This window comes from Delphinus delphis, chromosome 4 (genome assembly GCF_949987515.2).
Source record: "Delphinus delphis chromosome 4, mDelDel1.2, whole genome shotgun sequence".
Lineage (NCBI taxonomy): Eukaryota > Metazoa > Chordata > Mammalia > Artiodactyla > Delphinidae > Delphinus > Delphinus delphis.
In genome coordinates this window covers 59,186,907-59,199,361 of record NC_082686.1, presented here as the reverse complement: position 1 = coordinate 59,199,361, position 12,455 = coordinate 59,186,907, and the positions used below count along the sequence as shown (strand labels likewise).

The window sequence follows — 12,455 nt, the reverse complement described above, 5'->3', positions numbered from 1 at the left end:
GTGGCACCATGAGAGGACTTGCAGTTCTTCTCCCAGCTGAGTGAGAGGGCTCCATCCCCACGCACTCCACGTTGCAGCTTAGCGCTGGATCGGGGGCAGACAGGTCTCAGGAGAAGACTGCTACAGAGGCAGCCCAGATCTCTGGCGGCAGCACAGCCACCTCAATTCCTGCAGGCACGATGCTCCAACCCCCAGCCCCAGTCCAGCGAATGCTTTGGCTGTACCCACTCCACATCACAGACTTGCACTAGATCTAGGACCAGCACAACAAGGGAAGGAATGTGACCTTGGGCTATGTCTGAGCAGAGCTCTGGGTGCCTACACAGGTGACACATCAGTCCTCTGTGAGCACATGGGCCTCACTTCCTTCAGCACTCCCCACCGAGGGGTAGGGCATACACTCGAGGGGAATAGAACCTGATCCGAGCTTGACCCTCAGGGCTTCTACTCCTACAACTGGGGACCACACCCCACCCCTGACAGGAGAGTGACTGCCAAGGAGCAGAGAAGAGGTCCCGCCTCACAGCCTGCACAGGCTTTATGTCTCCCAACGCCAACCAAATCCCCTATCAAGGTGATAACAGCCAGCATACCCTGAGGAGAGAAGATATGGCTGGTGTCCATATCAAAACCAGACCTCACAACAAAGACACTGGACACACACAGTCTACATGGGGATTCTCCCACATAAAAATACGCCTTCAAAACCACAATAGATAGTTGTTTCTCCTAAATTCAGAGACAGAGAAAATTAAATAAAATTAAAAGGCAGAAGAACTGTTTCTGATTAAAAGAGCAAGAGAAATCCCCTGAAAGAACAAATAATGAAATAGAGCTCACCTGTCTACCAGATCCTGAGGTCAAAAAGGTGGTAATAAAAATGCCAACTGAATTAATAAAGATTATTAATATAAATGCAGATTACTGTAACAAGGAACTAGAAACTATATAGATGAACCAATCAAAAATAGGTAATTCAATTTCTAAGGTAGAAAGCAATCTAAAAGCAATAAATAGCTGACTAAATGACACAGAAAAACAACTCAGTGATCTGGAAGATAGAACAATGGAAATTCCCAATCAGAACAGCAGACAGAAAGACAAATGAAAAAGAAAAATGAAAGCAACATATGAGACCTATGGGATAATATAAAGTGTGCCAACCTATGCATAATAGGGGTCCCAGAAGGTGAAGAGAGAAAGGGATCTAAAATGTACTTGAAGAAATTATGGCCCAAAGCTTCCCAAATCTAAAGAAGAAAACAGATATCCACATATGGGAAGCACAGAAGGACCCAAACAAGATAAACTCAAACAGACCCACACCAAGACATACTATAATTAAAATGGCAAAAGTTAAAGATAAAGAGGATCCTCAAGACAGCAAGAGAAAAACAAAGAGTCATTTACAAGGGAACCCCCATAAGGCTATCAGCCAATTTTACTACAGAAACTTTGCAGACCAGAAGGGAGTGGCATGATATATATTCAAAGTCCTGAAAAGGAAAAACCTGCAACCTAGGTACTCTACTCAGCAAGATTATCATTTAGAATATAAGGAGAGATAAAGAATTTCTCAGATAAGCAAAAACTAAAAGAATTCAGCAATACAAAATCTACCCTACAAGAAATGTTAAAGGGTCTTCTCTAAATAGAAAAGAAGCACAAATCTATAGGAAAGGTAAAATCACAACAGGAAAGGCAAATATATAGTAAGAATTGAAGGTCACTTAAATAAGTCAGTATGTAGATGAAAAAGTGATTTAAAAAATTATAAAAGCAATTATAACTACAATTAACAGTAAAAGGATAAGCATGAAGCTTTAAAATAGGATACCAAAATCACAAAATATGGGGGAGGGAAGCATAAAAATGTAGATCTCTGACAACGTGTTTGAACTTGAATGACTATCAGTTTAAATCAAACAGATATAGTTATGGATCAACAGCTATGAACTCCATGGCAACCACAAATCAGAAACATAATAGATTCACAAAAACCAGAAAGAAAGGAACTCAAGCATACTACAAAAGAGAATCATGACCACAAAAGGAAAAATAAAAAGAAGAAAAGAACAAATAAGAACTACAAAAACAACTAGAAAACAAGGACTAAAATGGCAATAAGTATATATCTATTAATAATTACTCTAAATGTCAAAAAATGAAATGCTCTGATCAACAGACAAAGAGTGGCTGACTGGATAAAAAAACAAGAACCTGCAATATGCTGCCTACAAGAGAGTCACTTCAGGGCAAAAAAGACACATATAGATTGAAAGTTAGGGGATAGAAAAAGATATTTCATGCAAATGGAAATGACAAGAAAGCAGGGGTAGCAATACTCATATCAGACAAAATAGACTTTAAAACAAAGGCCATAAAGAAAGACAAGGAAGGGCATTATACAATGACAGAGGGATCAATACAAGAAGAGGATATTACACTCATTAACATATATGCACTCAATATAGGAGCACTGAAATATATAAAGCAGATACTAACAGACCTAAAGGGAGAACTTGACAATAATACAGTAACAGTAGGAGACTTTAACACTCTACTGACATCAATGGACCGATCATCCGGAAAGAAAATCAGTTGAGCAACAGAAATGCTAAATTATACAATAGAACAGTTGGATTTAATTTTTATCTGCAGGACACTACATCCAAAAAGAGCAGAATACACATTCTTTTTAAGTGTGCATGGAATATTCTCTGGGATAGACCACATACTAGGTCACAAAACAAGCCTCAACAAATTTGAAAGTACAGAAATTATATCAAACATTTTTTCTGACCACAACAGTATAAAACTAGAAGTCAATTATAGAAGGAAAAATGGAACAAACACATGGAGACTAAACAAAGTGCTACTAAAAAACCAATGGGTCAACATTAAGATCAAAGAAGAGATCAGAAAATACCCTGAGACAAACAAAAATGAAAACACAACTTTACAAAATCTATGGGACACAGCAAAAGCAGTTCTATGAGGGAAGTTCATAGAGATACAGGCCTTCTTCAAGAAATAAGAAAAATCTCAAATGAACAACCTAATCTACCACCTAAATGAATTAGAAAAAGAACAAACAAGGCCCAAAGACAGAAGAAGAAAGGAAAAACTAAAGATCAGAGAGGAAATAAATAAAATAGAGATCAAACAAATAATTCAAAAGATCAATAAAATCAAGAGCTGTTGTTTTTTAGAGATAAACAAAATTGACAAACCTCTAGCCAGGCTCACCAAGAGGAAGAGAGAGGATTCAAATAAACAAAATAAGAAATGAAAGAGGAGAAATAACAACTGATACCACAGGAAAACAAAACATCGTTAAGAGGATACTACAAATTGGACAATCTGGAAGAAATGGACAAATTTCTAGAAACATACAGCCTGCAAAGACTGAGTCAAGAAAAACAGACAATTTGAACAGACATCATTAGAAGTGGAATGGAATCTTTAATAATAATAATTTTAAAAAAACATCAAACAAAAGTCCAGGACTGGATGGCTTCACTGGGGAATTCTACCAAACATACAAAAAACTTACACCTATCCTTCTCAAACTACTCCAAAAAACTGAAGAGGAGGGAACACTCCCAAATTCATTCTATGAGGCTACCATCATCCTGATAGCAAAGAAATGGAAAGATATCTCATGCTCTTGGATTGAAAGACTTGATATTCCTAAAATGGCCATACTACCTAAAGCAATCTACAGGTTTAGTGCAATCCCTATAAAAATACCCATGACATTTTTCACAGAACTAGAACAAATAATCTTAAAAATTATATGGAACCACAAAACACTCAGAATTGCCAAAGCAATCCTGAGAAAAAAGAACAAAGCTGGGTATAACTCTTCCAGACTTCAGACTATACTACAAAGCTACAGTAATCAAAACAGCATGGTATTGGCACAAAAACAGATACATAGATCAATAGAACAGAATAGAGAACCAAGAAATAAACCCATGCAGCTATGGTCAGTTAATCTATGACAAAGGAGGCAAGAATATACAATGGAGAAAAGACAGTCTCTTCAAAAGTGGTGCTGGGAAAGCTACATGTAAATCAGTGAGATTAGAACATTCCCTCCCACCATATACAAAAATAAACTCTAAATGCAAGACATGACACCATAAAACTCCTAGAAGAGAACATAAGCAAAACATTCTTTGACACAAATCATAGCAATATTTTCTTAGATCAGTCTCTCAAGGCAAAAGAAAGAAAAGCAAAAATAAACAAATGGGATCTAATCAAGATTAAAAGCTTCTGCACAGCAAAAGAAACCATCAACAAAACAAAAAGACAACATACAGAATGCGAGAAAATATTTGCAAATGATGTGATGGACAAGGGGTTAACATGAAAATACACAAACAGTGCACACAACTCAATATCAAAAAACAAACAACCTGATACAAAAACTGGGCAGAGGACCTAAATAGATATTTTTCCAAAGAAGATATACAGATATATACAGATACAGATATAGAGGCACATGAAAAGATGCTCAATATCACTAATTATTAGAGAAATGCAAATCAAAACCACAATGAGGTATCATCTCACACCGGTCAGAATGGCTATCATCAAAAAGTCTACAAATAATAAATGTTGGAGAGGGTGTGGAGAAAAGGGAACCCTCGGACACTGTTGTTTGGAATGTAAATTGGTGAAACTGCTATGAAAAACAGTATGGAGTTTCCTTAAGGAACCAGAAATAGTATTACCATATGATCCAGGAAGTCCACTCCTGGGTATATATCCAGAAAAAAACAAGAAGTCTCATTCGAAAAGATACATGCACCCTGATGTTCACAGCAGTACTGTTTACAATAGCCAAGACATGGAAGCAACCCAAGTGCCCATCAATGGCTGACTGACTTAAGAAGATGCGGTAGATGTATATACAGTGGACTATTACTCAGCCATAAAAAAGAATGAAATATTGCCATCTGCAGCAACATGCATGGACCTACAGAATACTACGCTCAGTGAAATGAGTCAGACAGAGAAAGACAAACACCATATGATATCACTTATATGTGAAATCTAAAAATTAATACAAATGAATCTAGATATAAAACAAATAGATTCACAGACACAGAAAACAAACTTAGTTCCCAAAGAGGGGGGAGGGACAAATCAGGAGTATAGGATTAACAGATACAAACTATTATACATAAAATAGATAAGCACCAAAGATTTACTGTATAGCACATGGAATTACACCCAATATCTTGTAATAACCTATAATGGAACATAATCTGCAAAAAAAAAAAAAAATCACTATGCTGAACACCTGAAACTAACACAATACTGTAAATCAACTATACTTCAATTTTTTAAAAAGTGAGGAAGATGCAGAGGTGACAGGTAGAGAAGGCAGCTGGAAGGTTGGGGATTGGCTACCTTCAGCAAATAAATTAGTTGGCTGAGCAAGTATCAATAGACAAGTATATTGAGGAGAGTCAGATCCACATTTTTCACCATCTTTTCACTTTCACAAGATTTTCAAACACGGAAACTGGGAAAACTAAAAAGATACTGAGGTGTTGGATTCAAGTTGGAGGTACCAGTATAAACTTATGAATTTTTAAATACATATATATACATAGATATAGAAAAGTTATATATATATGTAGCAATGAGCACACCAAATCCCCAGATTTTGGCTTTTAAATACCTCCTGCACTAAAAGGAGCCAGGATGCCTTAGAGGAATGGGTAGTTGTAAGGCTAGGGCAAGGAAAGAACAAGATGAGCCTGAATCATCTTGTTGTGACAGAAAGTAAAGAAATTCCCAAAGAATGATAGGGACATGTCAATAGGATAAAGAAGTCAGCTTGAAGGAGTCTGCACTGGCCAAATCTAGGACAACTACAGCATCAAAATAAATGATGGAAATATTGGATTGAAACTCAATGAATAAAATAAGAATCCATAACTGCACCTGATACTAATAAATGAATGTATAAGTAAACAAATGAAAGAGAAGTTCTTCCTTACAGTAGAATTCCAACTGTAAAATGTGAAGGTTTGATGAATAGTATATTGGTGTAATATTCGAATATCTCCCCACAAAATACTAATTAAGTACAAAGAACAAATGGTAACTTCACAGTGGAGAACTTGGCAGACCCAAATTTGGCCAGAGGATCAAGACTAACATCACCAGCAGTGGGACAGATTGGTATAAGATAGCCTCCTAATGTGGTGCAGCATCATTTCTCCTAGCGTGCGCCGAGAAGGCGAGGCTTGAGTCGGAGGAAACATCTGACTGATTCAAGTTGAGGGTCATCCTAGTGAGTGAAAAGTCAATGCTTCTTTAAGACTGTCAAGGACACACAGCCAGGGGAGGAAGGCGGAAACGTCCCACACCGAAGGAGAACAATGAGATAATGAATGGGTGTTCCTGGAGAGGAATGAGGAAAAAGAGACGATGGGACAATTGGAGAAATTTGAATGGGGTCAGTGGATTGGAGGCTGTGTTGTGTTGACATTGATTTTCCAGAATGGAAAGGTGGTACCACAGAAGAATGTTCCTGTTTTGTGAAAGTAGACAGGGAGTATTTAGGAGTCATGGGTCATGATGTCAGAAAAAAAGACTCTCTCTCTCTCATATATATATGTATGTATATATACACACTTACACACATATATTTGCACACAGGCATATATACACATATAAGCAAATAAAAATTATATATATTTCTCAATAAATATATTTATAAATATACACATATATACACATATACATAGATACGTATGTGTGCTAGAGTTCCTAATATTAGCCTAAATAATAGAGCCCTTAGGGGAATAATCACGAAATGAATTGGTAACTTCTAATATTTTCCCCATCTTTTTTTTTTTTTTTTTTTTTTTTTTTTCCCCATCTTTACTTGTTGTCATTTGGATCACATGCTCACAAAACTTCATGGATCCATTCTACCTCCTCAGAGTCCCTGAAATACCCCTCTTTGGTTGTCATGTTAGAATGAAAAGCTATGACACTACTCTAGTCTTTCATTTATCTCAACATCTCAACGATCACTCAAAGCCACGAAGAGCACTGATTCACACAGCAAGTATTCAAGGAGCACTTACCATGTGCCAGCCTCTGCTCGGGTTCTTGGGCACATCAGTGAACAAGAGGTAAGATCCTCTGCTCTTGCGGTGCTTCTTTGTTAGGTGGTGATGTATGTGACATAAGGACAATGGTCTTCTGGTTGGTACCAGGTCACTCAGTTGAGACCATGCCACAACGGTGTTGAGACAGACTGTGTTCATTCTGAATGAAAGGGAAAACTGTTCATACTGTGGTACAGGCAAAACATTTGCATCAAACCAGGAAACCTCAAGAAACTCTTTTGTAACATAACCAAGTTTTCTTGGTGACCTGCATGGGCTGCACCTCTTCTCTTTCACACTGGGGGAACGCACATGACCTTCAAAACAGTCAGATGCTTCTCAGCACCAGCTGTCCCCTGAGCAGAGCCACATGCTCTGTTGTGTCTGAGGCAAATACACGTTTTCTGGGCTGAAAATCAGAACACTATGGCTTCCTCGTTGTAACTTCCAAATACATGGGCACAGGAGAGATGAGCACAAACCTTTACAAGTGCTTGGTCACTTCTGTCTTGACCTGAGGGTGGCTCTGACAGGTCCTGCTACTGGGGCTTAATGTGCTGCCAAGTAAGGAGAAGGAGCACATCTATGCCTTGGGCCCTGGACAGAGATTGGCAGTGCCAGAATGCTGCTTCTTCTCAGGGTCAGCTTTGGTAGGAGCTTGGGCCTTGCCCTTGAGCCTGGCCTCCCCCTGACCCAGCCTGCCACTGGTTTAGCCAGCCTTCCTCTGCATGAGAAATGCAAGTTAGGGAGATTGCAGCAGGGGAGACGGGTGCTGGGTGAGAGACTCAGCTAAAGGCTTCTTTACCACAGTGTAGACATTGTGGTTTTGTTGGAATCACGTCCAGCTTAATGTGCATTTGGTTTTATGAAAAACCCAGGGCCATTTGCCCAGAAGTGAAATGAGTTGACCCAGCTCAGCCACAAATGATATTTTGGCTAGAGATAAGCTCCTGTAGGGAAGGGGAAAAACCTCCCTTCTCTAACTTTAAAGGCTCTCGAGGGTTTGGTGTGGTAAAAGAGGAAGAACACTGGACACCTGGCTTCTCCTGCTGCTCTGCCACCAGTGAGCTGTGTGACCGAAGGCCGGCCAGTTCGCCTCGCTGTGCCTCAGTTTCCTCACCTCTAAAATGGGTGGTGGTAAGGAACTGATGACCTCTCAAAGCCCTTCCAGCTCAAACATTCTGTGATTCTACACAGGACTGTCTACAAAATTTGCGGGGCCCAGTGCAAAATGAAAATGCAGGGCCTCTTGCTGAAACGTATTAAGAATTTCAAGACAGCAACAGCATAACACGAAGCCAAGCACAGGGCCCTTTTAAGCACGGGGCCCTGCATGCCTGACCAGACAGCTCGCTCAGTAAGCCGTCCTTGATTCTACAGGTAGCCCCTCACTACCCTTTGTTGATCACATATGACGGAGCATCTGCTTAATATCGTGAGAAAAATATGGGCTTTGCAGTTAGAAAGACTTGGTCTTTACCAGAAACTAACACAACATTGAAAATCAACTATACTTCAATTAAAAAAAAAAAAAAGAAAGACTTGGTCTTTAATCTTGGCCCTATATACTAGTGTGTGACCTAGGGTTCCTCACCTAATTGCCCCTTGCCTCAATTTCCTTGTGTGTAAAACAGATGCATCACACCCACTCAGCAGGAAGATTGTGAGCACGTGCTGGGATTCAGTAAACAGCATCACCAGTGTTTGAAGGTACCATTATGCACATTAAACTGAATTCCATCTGAACGAGGGTTTCATGAAGCTGTTGTTTTTTAAGGCAAGGTCATGTGCTGCTAGAGAGACTGTCAGATTCAAAACAGACTTTCTTTTTGCCAAAACAAAGTCACGAGTGGTTTTTTTTTTACAGTAACCGCATCTGTGGTGTTCTGCTCCTGGACCACACACTCTACGATTTAGGAAGTCATTCCATTCCCAACTGTAAATTATCTCTTGGGCCTGTTACTTTTTTCACTTAGCTCCCATCCTTCCACTCATTTCCCCTACTATCCAGGACTGCATATGGCTTTTAAGAAAACCATTTGAGTTTCACATTTGTTTCACGGCTATTCTTGTTCTCATTTGCTTTTACTTCACATGTATCCACACGTGCAGTTTTCCCCTAATCTCCCTCCTGAGGTCTCTCTCTGCGTTAATATACTGGAAGCAGAAGTCAGCTTCCACCGGGGGAGGAAATATCATTCATTCACACATCCATCCCTTGGTTCATTCACTCACTCATTATTTTTGAGCACTTACTGATAAATTATGACCTTTGAGAAGCTTAAAAACTGATGGGAGAGACAAATGAGTGAAACTTGAAATACAAGGTAAATACTTTTATAAAGGTTGCAGGGCCTGGGCGGGGCAGGGTGGGGGAGTAGGACCCCCGTGAGTTCAGTTTTCACCTGGGTGAGCCAGAGAAGGAAACATTTGAGCTGGGTCTTGAAGGGTAAGGAGCTTCCCAGGAAAAGATGTGCCCATCTGAAAGGAATCGTGGGGCCTCACTGCTGCTTTGCCACCCCTTCACTTGTCTCTTGTCATCTCCCTGATACATTTGTTTCAGGATTGTCCTCATGTAACTCCAGCTTCACAAACTGGGCACACCTGGGCACAGGGTTTCCCCTCCTGCTCTGGTGGATAAGAAAGTGTGGAGGTGAGGCCCCTCCACCCTCCTCTTTGCCTTAGTCATGTGATTCCTCACTCCTCCCGCTTTCTTTCCTTCTCTCTTGGGGGAAGAGGTCCTTTCTCCTTCCAAAGCCAGCCCTTCCGCCGAGACTCCAATCCTATCCCACCTCCTCTAAGACTTTGCTTATTACATTTTCTCTCTCATAGCTTCCAAATCTCCTACTTTCGAGCTCCTTTCCCTCTGTCAACAAACAAGTTCCAGTCTCAGGCACAACCTAAAAACAAACACAACCTTTCTGAACCCTGCTATGCCCTCAAGCTACTGTGGTACCGACAGCCTTCCTCTCACTGACACACTTGTTGAGGAAATCGGTTTCTTCTATCTTAGCCATTACATTCTCACTGCTCCTTCACCCCATACCTCCTAGCAGTCTGGCTTTCAGGCCCTCTACCCCACGAGTCTCATCCTCAAAAGGCAGCAGACCACCACATCAATATACCCACTGGCCTATCTCCAGCCCTCATTCTTACCATTCCTGCAGTGTTGAAGCCCTTGAAATGCTACTCCATGGCATTGTGCCCCCCTTCCCCTTCTCCCGCCCGCCTCCCTCACCAGCCCCTCTCCTCTCCTCTTGTCACAGACCCCACCCCTCCATCACCCTGTATTGCCCCTTGGCCTCAGCTATATGACTGACTCCCAAACTCCGTCACTGGGCTCCCCTGCTTGTCTAAGCCTCATGCTCATCTTTCCAACTGTCTCTGTTATATTTCTGTTGAGGCGGCTCATGGACACTCAACTGCTGCACTCATTATCCTTTCCCCCAAAACTCTGTATTTCGGTAAGTGATGCTGTCATCATCCCAGCACCCAGAGTCAGGATCTGAATATGATTTATTCCTACTCCTCTCTCTCCCTTGTCTCATTTCGAGTTAGGTACCAAATCCTGTACCCCATCCTTTGGAAATCGTTCCTGACATCTTTGTTATTATCAAAGCGATGGCTTTACCTCACCCTTGGACTACTGTGGTTACCTGATAATGCACCTCCATTCTTTCCTGACCCAGGTGAACTAATCTTTCTGAAGCTTCCCCATGATGGGTTGCAATCCCCTTCCTTTCTGTATACACTTACATCTGTCTCTGGATATGAACTATTTTTTTCTTATTGGAGTATAGTTGCTTTACAATGTTGTGTTAGTTTCTGCTGTACAGCAAAGTGAATCAGCTATACGTACACATATATGCCCTCCATTTTGGATTTCCCTCCCATTTAGGTCACCACAGAGCATTGAGTAGAGTTTCTTGTGCTATACAGTACGTTCTCATTAGTTACCTATTTTGTACATAATAGTGTATATATGTCAATTCCAATCTCCCAATTCATCCCACTCTATGTCTGTGTCTCTATTTCTGCTTTTCAAATAGGTTCATCTGTACCATTTTCCTAGATTCCATATATGTGTGTTAATATACGACATTTGTTTTTTCTCTCTGACTTACTTCACTCTGTATGACAGTCTCTAGGTCCATCCACGTCTCTGCAAATGGCACAATTTCGTTCCTTCTTATGGCTGAGTAACATTCCACTGTATAGGCAGAACAGTCTTTGACATAAACTGCAGCAAGATCTTTTTTGACCCACCTCCTAGAGTAATGAAAATAAAAACAAAAATAAACAAATGGGACCTAATTAAACTTAAAAGCTTTTGCACAGCAAAGGAAACCATAAACAAGAAAAAAGACAGCCCTGAGAATGGGAGAAAATATCTGCAAACAAAGCAACTGACAAGGGATTAATCTCAAAAATATACAAGCAGCTCATGCAGCTCAATATCAAAAAAACAAATAACCCAATCAAAAAATGGGTGGAAGACCTAAATAGACATTTCTCCAAAGAAGACATACAGATGGCCAAGAGGCACATGAAAAGATGCTCAACATCACTAATTATTAGAGAAATGCAAATCAAAACTACAATGAATTATCACCTCACACTGGTCAGAATGGCCATCATCAAAAAAATCTACAAGCAACAAATGCTGGAGACAGTGTGGAGAAAAGGGAACCCTCCTGCACTGTTGGTGGGAACTGAGTATTTTTTAAATAACCTCTGATTTTTTCTATTCAACAAATTCTTGATTAGTGCCTAGTATGTGCAAGTCCCTTGGTGAGGAGCTGCAGAAAGAGGAAGATAGAGTCTCTGCCTTCAAGGAGCAGAATCCAACTTTAAGAGAAGACCATTGGGAATAAGATGGAGAATGAGGAGAACTAGAAAAGAAGAGAAAAAAAGCAAAGATGCTTTCAGAAGGAAGAGATCATAGTGTGTGTGCATGTGAGTAAGTGTGTGTCTAGAGTTGTGAAAACTAGAGGTGGTGTTTAGGAAGATTTTAATTGGGAGAAATGAGAATAGATGCTTTCAGGGGAAGAAAATTTCAACTGTGGTGTAAAGATGGGAAATTACCATGCGTGTTTGGAAAATGGTGAGTAAACCAGATTTGCTGAAGCATAGAAGTCTAGTGGGGTCTAGTCTAATTTTATCTACTTGATAAATATGGAAATCCATGTATTCCTTTAGGAAATATAGAGTAAATGTTGTAACTCAGGACTTTGGCTTGTGCTTACATAAACATCTATTTGAGTGCTGTGTATATTTGGTGAGACACACACACACACACACACACACACA

The 12,455-nt window shown here is 40.1% G+C and overlaps 1 protein-coding gene across 1 annotated transcript in view; it reads right to left on the bottom strand.

Moving 5' to 3' along the window:
- The window catches only part of BOC (BOC cell adhesion associated, oncogene regulated), a 264,043-nt gene that overhangs the window by 229,275 nt on the left and 22,313 nt on the right, over positions 1-12,455 (bottom strand). The window contains exons 3-4 of the mRNA XM_060010636.1: positions 11,270-11,414; positions 7,122-7,305 (exon numbers count right to left, since the gene is read on the bottom strand). The gene's annotated coding sequence lies outside the window, so the exon portion shown is untranslated. The remainder of the gene's footprint in view (positions 1-7,121; positions 7,306-11,269; positions 11,415-12,455) is intronic.